The 20,827-nt window shown below is 40.4% G+C and overlaps 1 protein-coding gene across 1 annotated transcript in view; it reads right to left on the bottom strand.

Annotated features, from left to right (window-relative positions):
• LOC150083336 (nucleolar protein 6-like) overlaps positions 1 to 20,827 on the bottom strand; it is a 485,807-nt gene that overhangs the window by 36,629 nt on the left and 428,351 nt on the right. The window lies entirely within an intron of this gene.

The following is a 20,827-nucleotide window of genomic DNA, read 5'->3' as shown; positions in this document are numbered from 1 at the left end:
AAAGCTGGAGATTCCTGCTTCCTAGTGTCTTTTTTAAGTCTCTTTGAAAGAGAGAAGTCATGATCGGTGTCATTGTCAAGTTCATGTTGAGAGCACTTCGGCTCTAAACGTGGAAATTCATTTGTTTCCATCTTTGCTCCTTTTCGCCCCGAGGGTTGGTTTTTCCCCCAGGTTACCAGCCCCGCCACGTGGAGGCAGGAGCGGTGCCACCAGTGACCAAGCGGTTGTTTAAGTTAGTGGATTTGGTTAGTGATATATATATATAAGGAATAAGAAAAGAAAGGTGGATTGCCTTTCTGGGTTCTTACTTTTGACTTTTAAAGCACAGAACCACTTCAAGTAAATAAAGTAACAGACGCACTGGAAAATAAAGAAACTATATCACTTTGGAGATCACTTTATAATCACTGGAAGAAAATCGCTTGTCACTATCGCTTGGCACTCGGGGCCTGATGAAAGGGCACGAAGGATGTTAAGCCCTTTGACACATCTTGTCCTCAGCTGACGAATGTGTTGTAAAAATGTCAGCTTTTTGTCGAAAATAAGTCCAAGGAATTTGAATTCTGTTACAACTGGGATGTTATTTTGCCCAAGCCTTAATTCTGGGTCAGGATGAAGATTACGTTTGCGACAGAAGTGTACACAAACAGTCTTCTGTGATGAAAATCTGAACCCATTAGCCAAAGACCAAGCTGTAAGATGATCAATGGTTTTCTGCATTTCTGCAGTTGCCTTTCAATGACCCTCATATTGCATGAATTACAAAATATAGCAAAGTCGTCTACATAGAGGGCATTGTTTACAGTGGGTGGAAGTTGTTCTGCGATAGAGTTTATTTTGATTGCGAAAAGCGTAACACTTAGAACGGATCCTTGTGGGACTCCCTCTTCCTGAGAGAAAACTCGAGAGAGGGTGGATCCTAAACGGACTTGAAATTGGCGATTCGAAAGAAAGTTTTTAATAAAAACAGGAAGGTTACCTCTAAGACCAAAGTTATAGAGGTCTTTTAAAATTTCAAATCGCCAGGCTGTGTCGTACGCTTTTTCAATATCAAAGAAAACTGCTACCAAATGCTCGGATTTAATAAAAGCATCACGAATGGACGTTTCCAATCGGATTAAATGATCCAGAGTGGATCTATTTCTTCGGAAGCCGCACTGTGTCCTGGAAAGCAGACCATTTGTTTCTAAATACCATACGAGGCGTGCATTAACCATTCTTTCCAGGACTTTGCACAAACAGCTTGTCAGAGCAATAGGACGATAATTACTTGGATTGCTAGGATCCTTTCCTGGTTTTGGGAAGGCAAGAACGATTGCTTTCCGCCAGGAGTCCGGAAATTGTTTATTAAGAAAAATTCTGTTAAACAGAATTAAAAGGTGATCCTTAGATTGTGGTGAAAGGTGTTTTAACATTTCGTAGTGGATGTCATCGGGCCCTACAGCACTTGCATGCGTGAGGGCAAGTGCTGCATTTAACTCTTCATGTAAAAAGGGCTTGTTATACGATTCAAGCCCTTTTGAAGAGAAGTTCGGTGAGTTTTTCTCAATTTTCTTTTTCAGGGCCAAAAACTCTGCGGGAAAAGATGTTATTGCAGATATTTTTGCAAATGTTTCCCCTAGAGTATTTGCTACTGCAGTTCGATCTGCAATTGGACATCCGCTATGCTCGAGGATCACAGAAGGGCATGGTGGATATTTTCCCTTCATTTTCCGGATCTTATCCCAGACTACTTTTGAGCTAGCAGCCTGAGTTATGGAAGATGTAAAACGAATCCAAGATTTCCTTTGGCTCTGACGTCGTACATAACGTGCTTTTGCACGTGCACGTTTGAATGATATTAAATTTTCAGTGGTGGGATATCGGCGGAATATCCCCCATGCTTTGTTTTGTGCTTTTTTTGCTGCCGTGCATTCTGAATTCCACCAAGGTTTGGGGAATAGTGGGAACCGGCTGGATGATTTCGGAATTGCAATTGCAGCTGCTTGGACAATCGTTTCTGTGACATACATGACTGCTTCATTGATTGGCTCCTGACTGACTGTAGTGATGTCAAAGTTTGCCAGATATTGAAAGGCATTCCAGTCAGCCTGATCGATCTTCCACCGAGGTAAACTAAATGGCAGACAGGGTCTACCATTAGTTAGGGTTGTTATCACGGGGAAGTGATCGCTTCCATATGGATTTTCTTCTACCTCCCAAGTAAGTGAAGGAAGGAGAGAAGGGGAGCAGATAGAAAGATCAATGGCAGAGAATGTACGGGTAGGCATGTGGAAGAAGGTGTTTGTTCCCACATTTAGGAGGGAGAGATCATTGTCAGTGAGCATATGCTCTATGACTCGTCCCCTTCCATTGATGTCAGCACTACCCCACAGAGTGTTATGTCCATTGAAATCCCCAAGAATTAAACAAGGGGAAGGCAATTGCATGATAAGATCATCAAGGTCTTTCTGGGGGATGTCAATCCCAGGTGGCAAATAAACAGAGCAGACAGTTAATAAGAACCCCACTCTAAGGCGAATTGCTACAGCTTCAATGCTAGTTGTAAGCTGCAAAGCCTGAAATGGGATCTGGTTGCCGACGAGGATTGCGACTCCTCCGTGGGCAGACCCATCCACAATTCTATCCTTACGAACGATGGTAATGTTATGCATGGTGGGGTCATCATTTGCCTTTAAATAAGTCTCCTGTATGCAAAAGCAAACTGGTTTGTGCTTTTGCAGGAGTGCCTTGATGTCGTCAGTATTTTGCCGGAATCCACGACAATTCCACTGTAGGAATTTAGCCATTATTTGGACTTGGTGGGTCCATCAGGCGGCTTCCGAGGTGCTGAGGGCTTAATTTTGTCAGTCTTGGATTTATCTTCCCTGGGGAAGTATGGACGCTGTCCTGTGTCCATTTCTTCCTCAGCGAAGAGTTCCAAAACTGACTCATCATGTACCTCCTTCTGCTCGACATACATGTTTTCCTGGGTACTAGGTGTTACTTCCCCTTTCTTATTCTTTTCTTTTGCTTTTGTTACTTGTGGAGCATTAGGAGGTATCGATATAGGAGTGGCAGCTGATTGGTCCTTCTGTGCAAGTTTTTGGGAGCTTAAAAGATCACGTGCAATGGGAGTAAATGATTCTTTTGGAGGGACGGACATGTCCGTCTGAGTCCCAATCGAACATCTCCCTGCTACCTTCTGGGCGTAGGTAGGTTTTTTGATGTTAAGAGGTTTCACTGCTTTTCTTGCCTCCTGGTACGATATGTTTAGCTCTGCCTTCAGCCGTTGAATTTTTTTCTTCTTTCCACCTCTGGCATGCCCTTGAATAGGCCGGATGTTCTCCCTCACAGTTAATGCAGGTGGGTTTAGTGGCTGAACATGCTGTTGTTTCGTGGTCCTTTGCACCGCACCGGGCGCATGCAAGGACTCCACGGCAGGCCATTTGAGAATGTCCATACTTCTGACACTTAAAACACCGTAAAGGGTTCGGAATGTATGGACGTACTGGACAGTTGATGTATCCAGCTTTAATCTCATCAGGAGGTTTGGGAGAGTTAAAAGTCAGGATAACACTCCTGGTTTTAACAATTTTCCCATCCCTTCGCGCAGTGATTCTCTTGACGGCAGTAACTCCCTGTGGTTTTAATTCGGAGCAGATTTCCTCCTCGGTGACGTCGAGAAGGTCCCACTCCGAAATGACACCTCTCGATGAATTTAGTGTTCTGTGTGGTGTCACTGTTATGGGTATACCTCCGATTGATGTTACTCGGAGTAGATGTTCAGACTGCCTGTCATTTTTTGTTTCAATCAAGAGGTCCCCAGAACGGAGCCTCTTAATGGACTTGGGTGTACCTGCTAACCCATCCAACCCTTTTTGTATTAAAAAGGGCGACATTTTACCAATCGGTGTTTCGTTGGTGGAATGCATTATTAAGAACCTTGGGACAGGCCCTGATGGTAGTTCGGTTCGCTGCCTCTTTGTAGCAATAATGCTATCTGCCTCTCCGTCATTATTTTCAGATAGGGACCGGGTTGGGGCCTCTGAAGGGATATGTTTCTCAGGATTCATGAAGTTTTATAAATTGTTCAGTGCCCGGGCTCCCCACCTACCACGGAGCCCAAATGGACGCCAGGGCTACCCAGACACTATACCCGCACCGCCGCCAGCCTGAATCCTGTCCCTCGGACCATGAGGGTAGGGGCGTGGCATTGACACGGTTGACCCTCGCAGGCGAGCCTACTAGCCGATTGATCCTAGCCGGGCCTTCGAGGACCACCCGTCTTGTCGAAGCAGGGGCCAAAGTGGTGTATTGAAGCTGGGCCCCTCAACCACCAGGATCCCCCTTTCCGAATTTCCACGGGTCGCAGCGCACGGCAAACACGCCGGATTCCATTGATGTAAGCCTGGAACCTGGGCTGTGGGCGTTGGATCCCAGTGATGCTAGTCTGGAAGTCCAGCAGCGTCACTGGGAGGTCCCCTCACCACGTACAGGTGCCCACGTCGAGGGGTACCCCAGGGTAATGTACCCAATGTGTGGTATTACACTCAGGTTAGTGGAAAATGGAAAATATCTGGGGGTAATTGTGCAGTTGTGCAGTATATAATTGTACAATATATACACTTCGTCCTAATTAACTCAACATTTGGTGTCTTTTTTCTATATGCCTCATTTACAAAGTTCTTGAAAGTCCTATAATTCCATTTGGAAGCAAAAACCTCACATGGCTGCCAATCCTTTACTTCCATCTTGAGAGACATAATAATCCTTTCTTGTTTATAAAGCATACAATTCCTCATAACATGCTCTACATCTTCTAACTCCCTACATGGACAGAGCCCAGAAGGTTCAATTCTCAGCTCATCCATGCTGCCCTGTTAACGCTGTCATTGGCTGCAGGCCTGAGTCAGGCCATCCCATTCAGTTCCTTACAATTGTAACCACAGGCCAAAAGGCATTGGTCTCTCTCCTTTTGGAACTAGTCCATCTAGTTTGTTCTTGATGGACTAGTTCTCTAAGCAATGTAGACATCCTTCCAGAACAGCTCATGGGGTTTTGACAATGATATTCAGGAATTTTGCTACCAGGGATAAGGAGGTGATTATCCCATTGTAGAAGACAATGGTCAGGCCATATCTTGAGCACTGCATACAGGTCTGGAGGCCTCATTTTATAAAGGATGTAGAGCTGTTGGAATAAGTACAGAAAATGGCAACGAGATTGGTGAGGGGAACAAAGTGGTGCCCTTACCAAGAAAGGCTTCAGTTCTGCAAATTGCAGTGTCTGGAGAATAGGCTCCTGCAAGGTGATATGATTGAGGTGTTTAAGGCTTTGAATGAATTGAACAAGCTCAATGCTGATGAGATTCATCCTCTTGCTCAGACTACACATGAGGGGGCACAAATTCAAACTGAGGAAGGATTGTTGCAGAATAGATGTGCAGAAGTTTGTCTTTAGACAGCAGGTGGTTGAACTGGAACAAACTTCCATCTGTTGTGAAAGTTGATAGTTTAAATGAATTCAAGGAAGAACTATACAAACTATTAGAAGGAATAAATAGGTGAAATGGGAGGTGTCGCATTTTTTTATGGCTGATACTATATAAACTTGCTTTCTTGCATCACTTGCCACTGCTAATGCTAACAGAGACCAGTGTCTGGATTCGAGGATGTATTAAGGAAGTAAGAGCCTAGCTGAGAAAGTTTATGTTTTGTGACAGCAACAAGGTCAACGAGTACTAAGATGTCTCAGATATTGGAATTTGGGACATTTTCGAAGGAGTTTTCGGGATTTACAGTGAAAATCAGGTCTTGAGGGCTAGGGTACAGAATTTTCGAATTGTCCCTGAGTGAGATTGGCAGTTATACACGGGTGTTGCCAAGGAAAATGTGTCAAAGGTGAAAAGAGGAAAGAAAGAAGAAAGAGAAGTGTATACTCTGATAGTAAAGCCGAATACAGAAAGTGTTTTGACAAGTGAGGAAGTTCAACAGGAACTAATGAGAAAAGTAAGACCAGTGTTGAAAGTGGAGACAATTAAATAGATTAGAGAAATTAAGGACAACTGTGTAGTATTGAAAGTAGACTCAATGCATGACTTGGCAATGGTGCAGAACTGTGAGATCTCAGAGATGGGTTTAAAGATGGAAATGCCATAGAGTTTTGGGCGAAGAGTGATTATTTATAGTGTAGAAGTTTCCCACAGTGAACAAAGATGCCCTAATGGAATATATATATGAAATAAATTTGAGAGAAAAGTGTTTCACATGGGAAGATGTGAAAGAACAGATAACAGATTTGTAAATAAAGCAATTGGATCTTGGAGGTCTCATCTAGAGTCAGACATCTGTTTGCTCAGAGAGAGAGAGAGAGAGGAGTGTATATACTTCAATTGGTCCCCTTTAAGTGTTTTGGCTATTGACATGAGTTGAAAATATGTAAGGGAGAGCTGATATGTTGCCTCTGCACTGGGAGGGGACGTGTGTATAAAGATTCTGAACATAAGACAGACCTGCACAGGCTGGACCCAATGCCCTGGTAGCCATTTTAATAAGGAACCAGGAAATGACGACTGGGCTAGCCAGGTGAGTAAAGTACCTGCCTGGCAACCCAAAGGTCGCGGGTTTGAATCCCACCTTGGCTTTGATCACAAAAAAAAAAAAAAGAACCAGAAAATTGTTATAACTTAGATAACACATCTGAGTGCCTTACACATGATTTTTGTTGAGGTAATGAGTGAAATTGGCAAGTTTTACCTAATAAACAAGTACTACCAATTCCATGAGGAGTTGAGTCTCTATTTCCAGTACATAGACAGTGTCTGAGATTTTGGGAGCAGAAAAGGTGGTCATTGTGGTTTGAACGCCAGTTCAATGCTTCGGGGAAGTCAAGTGATGGATCTAAAGTTGAGTAGATGGAGTCTCATAGATTAAGTATGGTAAATGAATCTGGGCAGTTGCCGACATTTTTCACTATGCTGGAGGAATCAAATATAGATCTAACAATAGCTACGCAATTGATGGTAATAAAAATTAAGAACTGGTGGGTACAGGAGAACTAGATGACCAGTAATCATCAATGTATTACATTTCAGGATTGATGTCATGCACTCTGAAAATGTGGCTTATAGAATTGACTGATTTGTGATATACGTACTGCTAAATGGGATTGATTTGATGTTGTCAGGGAAAAACTAGGAGCCTGTACAGAAGAAACTTGAAATGGTCATGGAGCAGATGGGAAGGCCAAGTACCTGTATAAGGTTTTGAGTGAGGCCTCACATGGTTGTACAAAAGAAAAAAAAAAAAAAAAGAGATATAAGCACACAGTTCCATGGTGGGATGGAGAGTTGTCGAGGATGAGGCAAAATGTCCTCCAATTAAGATATCAGTTTCAGCAAACGAGAAGAGAAGGTTAATGAAGTACAGGAAATAAGGCAAGATTATTTAACGTAGTGAAAAGAGTATGTTAAAATGATAAGAAGGAAGAATATAATTCATAGAGGAATTATGTGGTAAGTGAGGGCAATAAAGATATTTGGGGATTGCCATATAAGATAATAATGGACAAAATGAAAATAGACAGGGTATATATATATATTTTTTTTATGAAAACCCCAAATACGAGAGGTATTAGAACCTATAGTACTTAATACCGTGCTCGGGGTGGAGGTTGAGAAGACGAAATAAGATATTTGTTGACATTAGACTTGAACTTCTGTAGACTGTAATTTTCAGGAAATACGTATGAAGGAAGATTGTTCCAGAAAATGGCAGTTGAATGAATAAACGAGGAAGATGAAAAGTTGGTTCTGCGAGTTTGAAGTTGGACAGTAAATGGATATTGGCTGGTGGCGGCACGTGTTCGAACTGTTTTGAAAGATAGAGAGGGAATGTTTGTTGTTTGTTATTTGGTTTTTAGGAGCATTAGCAACTAAGGCCATATTGCTCCGGGAATATGCAGTGGTCATTCCCTGACCTTTCCGCATCCTCCGTTTTTGGTGGTGACGGGATCGAACGCCGTCTAATCAAGCAGCGTGTGTTACACCTTCTGCTGCGCCTTCCCACCTGGCTACGGAGGCGCCTAGAGGGAATTATAGAAGCCAATTCAGAAGAACAGTGCCCAAGGAAGTATCTGTATAAAAGACATGCAGCCGGCACAGTACATATATGAGACAGAGAGTGGAGAGACTCTGTTAGAGAGGAGTCATTAATTAACCTAAATGAATGGAATCTAGAAGCCTGAGAGAGGTTTTGGGGGCACCAGATATGGGAACAATATTCCACGGTAGAGCAGATTTGCGATTTGTAAAGAGTGACAGCTGTTTGGAAGAAAAGTAATGCCAAGAGCAAAAGAGAAAACCAAGTTTTTTAGATGTAGAGGAAGCAATATTTGTAATGTGCTTGTGCAAAGAGAGATTAGAAGTCAGGGTAATCCCCAAAAGAGATACATCATTTTGCCTAGAAATCGGAGTGTTACCAAAGATAAGCATAGGAGCAGAAGAATCCTTTTTGCGAGATATAAGACAAGTCTGAGTTTTAGAAGGATTGAAATCAACTAAGTTGCCTTTGCCCCACTGGAGAATTACCTAGAGATTGGCATTTAAGGAATTGGAATAGGATATTCGAGAAGATGAAGCTGATTGAGCAGGGCATGCTTTCTCAAAATGGAAAGCAGAATGCAATGTGCTATCATTGGCAAAACTATGGATAGGATTTCCAGTCAATGGAAGGTCATTAATATACAAGAGAAAAATAGTGGGGGAAAGAACTGAACCTTGGGGGACACTAGCATTAGTGGAAAAGTTAGAAGACAGAGAGCCATCTACCATCACCCTCAGTGAGTGATCAGAGAGAAATCTGGATAACCAATTACTAAAAACAGTTGGCAAACCATAAGATGGAAGCTTGTTTAGAAGACCTTTATGCCAAACACAATTGAAAGCCTTTGAGATATCAAGAGCAACTGCTTGTGTTTCTGGAGGCGCCTCCGTAGCCAGGTGGGAAGGAGCAGCAGTGCATAGCACACGCTTCTTGATTAGACCGGGGTTCGAGCCCGTCACCACCAAATACGGAGGATGCGGAAAGGTCAGGGAATGACCGCCCCATATCCCGGAGCAATATGGCCTTAGTTGCTAATGCTCCTAAAAACCAAATAACAAACAAACAAGCTTGTGTTTCCCTGAACTTTTCCATTGAATTTGTCCATAAACAGGTTATGTAATCCAGAATATCACCAGTGGATCGACACCGACGGAATCCATACTGGTGATCGCTGATCAGAATGAAGGTTTTTAGGTAGTTTAAGAGTTGGCGGTTAATTGATTTCTCCATTACTTTAGAAAGAGTAGAAGTAATTGTAATGGGACGATAATTGGATGGGAGGGATTTGTCACCCTTTTTAGGAAATGGCCGAATATGAGCAAATTTCCAAGCAGAAGAAGCTTTGCCGCCTTTTTTTCACTTTCTTATTCCAAAGGTGTTTTACCTTTGGAATAAGAAAGTGAAAAAAGGCCGCAAAGAACAGGAGTGAGTTCAGGAGCACAGGTCTTGAGAACAAGTGGAAAAATACCATCAGGACCTGGTGCTTTCTTAGCATCAAGATTTGTCAAAATTCTTCTGACATCCTTTTGACGGAAGACCAGAGGAGGCATTGAATGGAGCGTGTTGGGAATGGTGGGAGGTGTTTTACAAAGATCATTAATACATGAGTTGGAAGAAAAATGGGATGCTAGCAGGTGTCCTTTATCCTAGCTTTATCCTTGGTCGCAGTGACAACAGAACCATCTGGTTTGGGCAGAGATGGGGAAAGGTTGCGGCCAATAGCTTTGGCAAGAGACCAGAATGCTTGGCTACCATTAGGGCAAGAAGAAAGTTTTCTACTCTTAGCCTGTTCAAAATCTAGTTTGGAGGTGCCTAAAGGGCCACTCACTTCGAACATGTACTTAGAAGGGTTGTTTGTGAGAAAAAGATCAAGCGTGTTGGCTGTATGGTTAGGATTGTCTGGTATTCTTGTAGGTAAATGAACAATCTGTGCAAGGTCATGAGTAATTGCAAAAGCCTCAGCATCTTGACCAGCTGTGTCGGTGTGACTAGAAAACGGAAGCCAGCTGGAGTTGTGAACATTAAAATCACCAAGGAAAATTACCTCACCGTTAGGAAAGTTGAACTGGAGAAAGTCAAGTTGAAAAGAGAGGAAGTCAAAGAGCTTCAAGTGATTAGTGGAGCTGGGAGAATGGTAGAGACAACAGATGAATTTTACACAATGAGGTAAAGAGATTTTAAGCCAGAGAAGATTGAAAAGAGGAGATTGCAAATTACCAAATCTCTGACAGGGAATATCGGAATGGACATATGCACAAGTACCACCTTTGAGGTGAAAGGAATCATTCAGCGCGAATAATTTGGGCAACTAAGATGAGTAGTTGAATCAATCGATAACTGAGATTCTCTCAGAAAAAGTATATGGGGTTTGGCAGACTGCAAGTGGAAATGGACTTCATCATTAAGATTAGAATTAAGACCATGTATATTTGTGAAATGAACTAGGAAGTGTTTGGGGGGGGGGGGGTTTAGACCTTTTCACAGATAAGCTTACTCGATTAGTTTGACAATTCATGGTGTGTTTAATAGTAAGAAAGGTGGGGGGGGGGAACAACATGCTGTATGAAGTAATGAAATTTTTGGATATGGCCTAGACATGGTACACATTACTCGGATTCCCTCCAGTCACTATCTGGCAGAGAAGAGGTAGCAAGATTATACACTAGCTAATCTAGAAGCTTCCTAAAGAGTTACCAATCGGTTCGGTCTGGTGTATTAACTAGTGGCCAGCCTGCGAACACTGTTTTAGAGCTGTACCCTCAAAATGTAAGGAAGATTGGATCTCCCAATGATGTTCATCATAACCTCAAAAGTCATCAGTCATACTGCATAATGGAAGAGATGGGGAAGGGTTGACCGGAGCTTAGCTCTGGAGACTAAACATGTGTTCCACCACTTCAAGCCTGCAATAAGCAAAGTGGTGGTATTGCACCGGTTGACGAGAGTCATCTACCACCTAGTATTGTCTGGTAACACAGAGGGGCGACATCCCTCCATGTGGTGTTGGTGCCACACCTCGACCCCTGCTTATGTTGGTTCACACCTGGGGTGGTCACCCACAGTGTGCTTGTGCATGGAGGTATATAATATAATGCAAGCAGCAAGAGGTTGAGCAAATGCTTCGCTGGAAAGAGGCAATTAGCATTAGTCTCAAAATGCTGTTCCCACAACATGAAGAAAGTAAGGACACTGAGTGGCAGAAGGTGATAAGACTACACAAAATAAGGACTATTGGGATATTCAGGAATAGAGTTAATTTACTCTTGAAGATCTGAAAATGGAAAGGCCGTAGGATTGGATATGAGAGAGGTGGAGGTTTTAAAGAAATTATCGAAGAAGTGGATACACGTACTCTTAGAGGCGTATAATAATTGCTTGGAGGAAGGGTAAAGTTCTTTAGTAACGGACATGATGAGGAAAAGTGTTTAGACTTATTTTGCTATTACTCATTTTGGGTAAAATATTAGAATGAATGATTATAATGAGAGTTCAAGAGTTTTATGAAAAGAAGGGACTGAGTTCCGACTGGCAATTTGGTTTCCAGAGGGGCAAGATCGGCAGAAGATGTTATGAGGGCTCTGACAGATGAGGTGAAGTATTCCGTTGATAAGTATGTTATGGGGCATTTTTAGATTTTAAATGGATGTTTGACAGGATCTGGTGGAAGACCATACTAAGAAGGCTGAGAGTGGCTAAACTGCCTCAGAAATTCTAAGAAATTATTAAAGTTATTGAGCTGGGTGAAGGTAATAGTAAGAACTAGATACCAAGAGATAAATAAGGAAGTGACAATAGGATCACCACAGGGTTCTAAAGTAACCCCTGCGTTGTGGAAATATATGATGGATTAGTTATTAAATGGAGAGTGGTTTGGCTCAGAACTCTTTGCCTATGCAGACGACTTAGTGATTTTGATAAAGTGAGGCTTGAGGAGTGAATTAGAAAAACCAGCAGCAAAAGTGATGAGTGGAGTTTATGAATGGGCAAGATTGAATAAGTTCATTCCACTGTATAGAATTTAAAAATTGTCTGAGACCATTGTAATCACCTTTACGAAAACAAAAACCATTCCCTTTACCCTTGATGGTAGTTACATCTCTAAGTAAATCTCACATCAGTACACTTTGATCACTGTTACCTAGTGGTTCCTTTATCTGCAAATTCTTAATGCACGAATAATCACTGCTGATAATCAGATCAAGGGTATTATTCCCTCTGGTTGCCTCTCGAACACGTTGCTGTAGAAAACAATCCTCCAATAAATCCACAAAATTCTTGCTAGCATGCAAGTGACCAATCAACAAGTTCCAGTCAATATCTGGAAGATTAAATTCCCCCATTACAAGACATTCTGATTTACTGGCCCATTCTATTTCTCTGCACAACTGATCATTGTACTCATCAGAGTCATTAGGCCTATAACATATTACTGCTCTCATTTTCCCTTTCCCAGTGTTTATGTCACACCAAATAGACTTAATATTGCACTGTCCACTGGATGCACTTCCTTAATTTTTATGTGTTTCTTAACTAAAAGAACTACCCCTCCTCTCTTTCTAACCTGTCTGTCTTTTCTGTATACATTGTACTCCCCAAATTCTAATTCTGCATTTCAAAATCCATCAATTTTATTTACTATACTTCTAGCATTACTGTACATGCAAGTATACATGCACTTGTTCTTACTCTTAGTAACCCTAATACAGCCCATGTATTTACTTGTTCCATGATCACTCCCAGCAGCTCTTGAAGTCCCCAGAAATTTGCTCTCTAGTCTGCTGCTCATTACAATAGAAGCATTGCAAGAATCACTTTCGCCTCTGCCTGCAGCTACCATTAATCTTTTAGTCTGTGACTCCCCCCCAATCTATCAGTTTTCTGACCCACCTAACACTGCCTCAATAGCATCAGCAAATATTCTTGCACCCTTTCTATTTAAGTGTATCCCATCCCTGTAAAAGTAGTCTCTTTTGTTAGCAAGCACAGACCATGCTGAAAAAAATTTTACCCCGTGAGCCTTGCACAATCTCTCTGGGGCCAAATTGGTTGACAAGGCTCTCGTCATATACTCCCTCCTATCGTGTCTGGGCAGAATTGCAGACACTTTCAAATTTAACCCTAACTCAACATTTTTCCAGCATTGACCTGTACTTGTTAAGTAAATCTGCAAATCCCTTACTCTTAAGGTCATTAGTGCCAACATGTACAACAGTATCACATTTTGTGCCCTTAAAAGATGATATCTGCCCTACAACGTCATCAACTTTTGCCCATGACAGACATATCCTGGTCCTGTTCCACCTATCCTTTTTGCATAATATATTCTCCCTGACAATAACTAGTTCCTCTGGGACCAGTGCATTCTTCCTTGGAGATTGCCTCTGTGTTGCCTGATGCACAGGAGTCAGATTTGGTGTTGAGTTGGGCAGCTGAGAGCTTGATGAGCCCCTCATATTAATTTATTCAAGGGCATTTACCCTACACCTCAAACTCTCATAGAAGCCCATCAGAATGCTGAGTTGGCACCTAATTTCTTCACAGTCTTTGTACCTAGCACACATAAAGACATCTTCCTTGGGCTAGATCATGTCCTGTTCTAGACAGGTCTGCAAGCATTGGTTTAGACTGTGATGCATTGGAGAATAGTCCCCTTTGGTTCTCCCGCGAGCCACAGCACTCTGGTTATTCTGTGAATGCTGCTTTGCTGCTCTAGTCTGGGTCATGATTCCGTTAAGTATAATTTAATCTCGATTTGGTTACCAGAAGTGATTCTACATGCATTAAAAATCTGCGGGTAAAAGACCCACTGGGTGGCAGCGATCACAGTGTACTTATGTGGAATTTAATTTCACATAAGTACTAATTAACTACTGTCAAGGACAAAGGGAAGCGTTTTTGCTTTCGTAAAGGTGACTACAGTGGTCTCAGAAAGTTTTTAAATTCTATTCAGTGGGACCAACTGATGATGTTACCAATAATAAATCTAAATGGGAAGTATTCAAGGAAATAATCCTAGAAGCTACTAGGCTTAAAACTAAATGAGTGCCATGTGTACTGATGAGACTTGTGGCAGAGAAGAAAAATGTAGTGTGCATATATAAATGTTAATTATAATTTTGAGATTAAGGGTCAATCATATATTATTGGCCCTTAATCAGGAATGCTGTTAGCTGTCGTGGCCCTGGAAAAATGCCTCAATTATCCAGATTGTCTTTTCCTGTAGGAGGCCTGGATCCAGTTCTGGTCTCCTCCACAATAGAATCTTTAATTGCAGCATGATAGACATACAATTAGTCCTGTCACGGCATGGTGGTGTCAGGGGTTTACAAAACATATTTACAATGTCCAGGGAAGCTTATCTGCCTTCCTCTTTCAATGCTCCTGCCCTTAACCCATCCACTAGCCTACCACTAACTTTAACTGCTTCAATATAAAGTATAATGCAGGTTGCAAAATGAACATTAGAAGATGTGCATTAACCAGCCAGTATCCACCAATGATTTCTACTTTTGGTCTCCAGAACAACTTACTTCCTTTTCTAAAAAGGATGTAAGTTGTTCTGCTATTCTTTAACCTGTCTGTGGTATTTTTATGGGATCTCCCTAAATATGTAGAACGTGCATTAAAAAAATTAAGGTAGCTAGTACACTCCATCAAAAATATCAAGACCCATATTGCAATCGCTGAATTAACCATATGCAACACACAATAAAATATGAATTTTTGGTCTTGCTTTGTCATATACCAAATTCTAGCAGAGAATTCACTGAATCATCACACTCACTGAATTGTTGAAGCCACCATTTTTCATGCACCAAATTATGTTACATACAGCAAACTGTCATGCACTGAACCATTGTACAACAAACTGTCTTGTAATAACTTGATGTGCACCCCCATGACAGAAAGTCTGCTGGCCATCAAACCAAGTCTGCAATTTACCAAATTTATTTATTTTTCACAGAAAAGATGGATGACCCTTTATTAAACTGCTAACAGGGGAGGGTGGTGTTTTGGTTCATATTTTTGTACTTCAATTCTATTGGCAATACAGAGTTGTCATTTTTGCATTTATTTGTTTTGAAAACTAACTTTTACTGATAGTAATTTATATTAATCATTATATTAATTAAATCTTTACTGCTGTCTGAGTGAGGGAGAATACCATTGCTGGGCTGCATCATTTAAGGTAGCATTGTATGTAATTAAAAAACCTGCAGAACAAAATTTGCTTTATAACTCATGGCAAGCTTCTTACAGGTGTTTATTTTGGCCATATTTGCTATTCTTGCCTTTCTAATTATGTATTGTATAGCTGTTTAATATTTTAGTAAGTGCAACGGGAATGCACTGTATTAAAGGTATCCAAACACAGATATGGAGAATTTTGTTTGTGATTTCTGCTTTCATATGATGATCAAGAGTGCAATTCGCTACCATACAAATATTGTTCAGAAAACTGCAAAAATGTGAGAACTAGCTAGTCTCCTGAAACAAGCTTGCAAAATAAACCAACACCAACATTACACGCTGAGAGATCAGCATGCAAATCCAGACTTCACATTTCTTCTCTGAAATGACCCCCCCCCCCATTGATCTTTTTTTTTTTTTTTTAACAGAATATTAGCAGAGCAATTTTGTAGATGATCACTCTGGTAACTTCAGTGCTGTGCTCCTCATTTCCAAATTTTGATCAATAGCCTAAGGGATAAAATAATAAATAAAAATAAAATAATGTAGTTAATAAAGTATAAAAATTATCAAAATGTAGAGTTTACTGATGCATTCTCCTTTTATCCATGCATGAATTTTGACGTTCCATGCTTTGTGAACTTCATAATCCAAAAACTGTAAAAATCCAAACACCAGTAATCCTGAAGTTGGTGGATTTCTGATGTTACACCTGTACCTCACTTCACACACTCTGGGAAATTAAGTGAGCAAAATTTCAAGCCAAATCAAAGTATCCAAGGAAAATTAATATAGGATCATAGGTGCAGCATAATTTTTTTCTGGTGGTATAATCCGAACACAAACATGTCACTGTAAAAAATTATAGCTGTGCTTTTCCAGTTAAAAAATAATTAATGGTGCATATTGAAAGTGAGAACCATACTGAAGGAATACTAAAATTCACACTATGTCTCTCACAGATATTAAAATGTCTTAAAAATGTTTTTCTGTTTTAATATAAACAATACAATATTTTTCACTACAAGATGCAGGTGCAATCCCACACAGGTGCAACCAAAAATTTAATTTAATGTGACTGCACATGCAGTGCACTTTGCTTGCCTATCAGTGTTTTTAGAAAAAATACAAGAAATTGTTTAAAACTGTCCACATTAATGTTATTATTTTAATATTATAATAGAAACAAGTAAAAATAATTTTTTCTATATGTAACATTGATATAAATAAGACAGCCACTGAGCAATGCTTTTTTCTTTTACCTTTCCTCTGATAATTCAGAAAGAATTCTCTAAACATTTTTTACTGGAATCTTCTGAAAAGTGTGATACTTTATTCTACTTAACTGCATTTACTGTTTTACAGATTTTTCGGGGCTTCTTGTGAATGCCCATTCAATTGTTTGAAGATTTTCTGCAGACATACATGGAGATGGTCTTCCAATTTATTTAGCATCAACAACTGATCATACTATCATTAACTTTTTGTTACATCCTTTAATGGATTTTTGGTTCAATATTTCATACCATCTGCATTCTACAGACCACCATCCTTTTAGAGCTATGACAAAATTGCATATATCATATCTTGCCATAATTCAGGCTCTATCACTTATGATTATCTTATTCATAATTCTTTATCTGGAATGAAAAAAGGAAAGAAAAAGTTAGCATTACACTAAATAGCATAAAATCCTCTACCTAATGCACATTTTTGACAATGGCTCATCTTATATATAAATGAAGCAATACAAGGTTCAAAACTGGGGAGATTTTCAATAACTATCTTATGTACAAGTTTCATAATAACATAAGCTCTAAAAACATAGAACTTTCCAATTCCAATATTCTATCTGCGTGTTTGAAAAACTTGCACTGCACAGAAAAAAAAAAAAAAAAAAAAAAACAGTGACTGAAATATCCACCACCAGTCCTTTAATGCTGATTGTTAGGTCATTCTCTAAGAGAGCTTGGTTAACTTCTGTTTTATATCTTGCAAGAAAAAAAAAAACAAAAACATATAAATAAATAAAAAAATCGAAAGAGAGAGCGAGCATTTTTCATTTACTTCCTCTACTTCTGCTGTCTGGAGAAATCTTTCATTATCTATGGCCAGTTTCTTTAGACTGCAATTCACAGCCCCTTCTGCATTACTGAATTATTAGAGGTTTCAACGAACTGTTGTGTTTGGATTCAACAAAGGTATCTGCAAACAGGCCTCTGAGGTTGGGTATATTCATACTGTAGTTTTTAGTGCTTTGCACCAACCTTGCGTAGAAATAAAAATAAAAACACCAAGGAAACTGAACTTTTGATAACTGTGTTTATAATAAATTACAATAACCTGTATTTACAATAAATTTAACTTTACAATAAATTATACATACGAATTATTAAAATCTGCTACATTACAATCAATAAAATGCATTAAAATATACTAGATTAAAAGCGATAAAAATCGTAGCTTTCAAAGGCTCCAGCCTTCTTCTTCAGCGGTGTTTTCTTGTTCTGCAGTACATCTTTAAATATCAGTAGGTTAATGGTACTCCTCACGTGTTTTCATTCACACGTGTTCCGTTCTCTTGCGTTGTGGAACCAGAAGTGGCTCGAGCGGAAGTCATACGGAACCGTTCATCCCTTCTGAGGATAGTGGTCTCAAAGATGGGATGAATCCGCGTACCTTTATCTCTATTAATGTTAATTGTAGAACAAATCCGCAAACTCTCGAGCCACTTACGGTCCCAGAACTTATGCGCCCGATCGGTGATGATAGCATCGTCCGGGGAGATCTGGTGTTGCTTCTCCCAAAAATGCTCGGCCACGGCGGACTTGCCATATTCCACATTTCTTATTGCCTTAGTGTGTTCCCCCAGACGATCTTTAAGACGGCGTTTTGTTTCCCCTACATAACATTCCCCACAATTGTAGAACAAACAATAGGAAATGCGGAATATGGCAAGTCCGCCGTGGCCGAGCATTTTTGGGAGAAGCAACACCAGATCTCCCCGGACGATGCTATCATCACCGATCGGGCGCATAAGTTCTGGGACCGTAAGTGGCTCGAGAGTTTGCGGATTTGTTCTACAATTAACATTAATAGAGATAGAGGTACGCGGATTCATCCCATCTTTGAGACCACTATCCTCAGAAGGGATGAACGGTTCCGTATGACTTCCGCGCGAGCCACTTCCGGTTCCACAACGCAAGAGAACGGAACACGTGTGAATGAAAACACGTGAGGAGTACCATTAACCTACTGATATTTAAAGATGTACTGCACAACAAGAAAACACCGCTGAAGAAGAAGGCTGGAGCCTTTGAAAGCTACGATTTTTATCGCTTTTAATCTAGTATATTTTAATGCATTTTATTGATTGTAATGTAGCAGATTTTAATAATTCGTATGTATAATTTATTGTAAAGTTAAATTTATTGTAAATACAGGTTATTGTAATTTATTATAAACACAGTTATCAAAAGTTCAGTTTCCTTGGTGTTTTTATTTTTATTTCTACGCAAGGTTGGTGCAAAACACTAAAAACTACAGTATGAATATACCCAACCTCAGAGGCCTGTTTGAAGAATTATTTCGATGTTATGGCCGTCCAATTGTGCAGTACGTCAGAGAATTTCAGAGACATAGTGTTAGGGAGGCGAAACATGAACAGCATTTGAGGTTTGCCCATCGATGCAAGACGCATAATCTCATTCCACGAGGCTTTCAAACAAAGCTACCCTTTGAAGATGAACGAGTATTTAACATTACCAAGTGGTATCAAAAGAAGATCCTTAATATATGGATCGAAAAATTACATAACAATTTATACCACATTAGGAGAGGTAAAAGGCAGTGCTTGGATAAGATAAATGACAAGTTGACTCCGATACACTTAGCAGGAGTGGTTAGTGTGGTAGCAGCTAAAGCAAAACAAATTTCGGACAGTTATAGACGGAGACAAATGGGGAAGTTTGACAAGCTTAGAGAACAAACCAAGCTTAGGGGCAATAGTGATAGCACCACCAAGGATTTTGTGGTGAATATGAGCAATAAACAATTAACTAAAGAGCAATTGGAGGTTCTAAATTTAGGACCGAAATTTGCCATGGTACCGCCCAGATTACCCGTTGCAGAAGTAGCAATGGGCGTGGAAAGGGCTATAAACAAACTTCCCGAAGCTACAGCTAATGAAGTTCGAGTAAAAGTAGCAGCGATCCTAAGTCAAGCTAAAGATGCCCCCTCCAATCTTAATGTGAAGCAAAAATTAGCGCTAAGAAGCCTTAAACAAGATGATAGCATCGTAGTCCTACCCGCGGACAAGGGCAGAGCAACTGTGGTTCTTGATAAGGAAGCATATAGAATTAAAGCATTGGGTTTATTGGAAGATCAGATGACTTATAAAGTTATTCAGAAAAGTCCACTTCTTAGTTTGGAACGGCAAGTGAACAGAATGGTGCAGGGTTGGCTTAAGTCTAACAAAATTTCTAAGGAACAATATTGGATGTTGCACGCTACAGGTAGCCAAATGCCAAGATTTTATGGCTTGCCTAAAATTCACAAAGTAGATGTGCCACTTAGACCCATAGTCTCATTTATAGGCAGTCCAACCTATGCACTTTCTGGTTTCTTAGCCAAATTATTATCCCCACTAGTGGGACTTTCAGAATACAGTATTAAAGATAGTAAAGAATTTGTGCAGTTTATTAGAAGCCAACCCATAGAAGAGAATGAAATCATGATCTCTTTCGACGTGAAATCGCTATTTACATGTATTCCGATTGAGCATGGGGTGTGGTGTGCACACATGACGTTAGAGAGGGACACCACCCTAAATACTAGAATGCAGCTAAAGCTGGAGGATATTGAGAAAGGAATAGAGTTATGCCTCTCAAGCACCACTATGGTGTTTGACAATACTATGTATAAGCAGGTTAATGGTACAGCCATGGGCTCCCCCATTAGCGCAATTATAGCTAATTTAGCTATGGAGGAGCTCGAGGCCAGAATATTTAATGCTAGTATTCTCCCTATGCGCCCCTGGAAAAGGTATGTGGATGATACGTTTTCAATTATTCGGAAGGGGAGTGAAGATCAGGTGTTGAACATCTTAAATGACTTCTCCCCATTCATACAATTTACATCGGAGGTGGAAGAAGGAGGGGTTTTGCCGTTCCTAGATGTGTTGGTCTGTAGGGAAGATCGACAGCTAAAGACTAGGGTATATAGGAAGTCCATGTGTAAAGGGCAGTATTCGCATTACAGCTCAGCTCAGACCAACCATCATAGGAACAGTGTGATAAGAACTTTAGTTGATAGAGCAAAATCGCATTGCAGTACCTCCGATGATAGAAAGTTAGAGTATGAACGGGTCACGACGGATCTTGCAAAATGTGGTTACCCCCAGAGGATTATAGAGAAATATGTTAAAGGAAATCAGAGGAGAGGCGAGCCTTTTACACCAATAGCCACTGCATACATTCCCTACTATCCGGGTTTGACTGATCATATAGCTAGAATACTAAGAAAGTACCAGACATGTTGTGTGCAGCTTCCAG

This window comes from Mastigoproctus giganteus, chromosome 7, assembly GCF_048544385.1.
Source record: "Mastigoproctus giganteus isolate SK-2022 chromosome 7, ASM4854438v1, whole genome shotgun sequence".
In the NCBI taxonomy this organism is placed as follows: domain Eukaryota; kingdom Metazoa; phylum Arthropoda; class Arachnida; order Uropygi; family Thelyphonidae; genus Mastigoproctus; species Mastigoproctus giganteus.
Note: the sequence above shows the minus strand (reverse complement) of the source record. Positions and strands in the feature narration are given on the sequence as shown.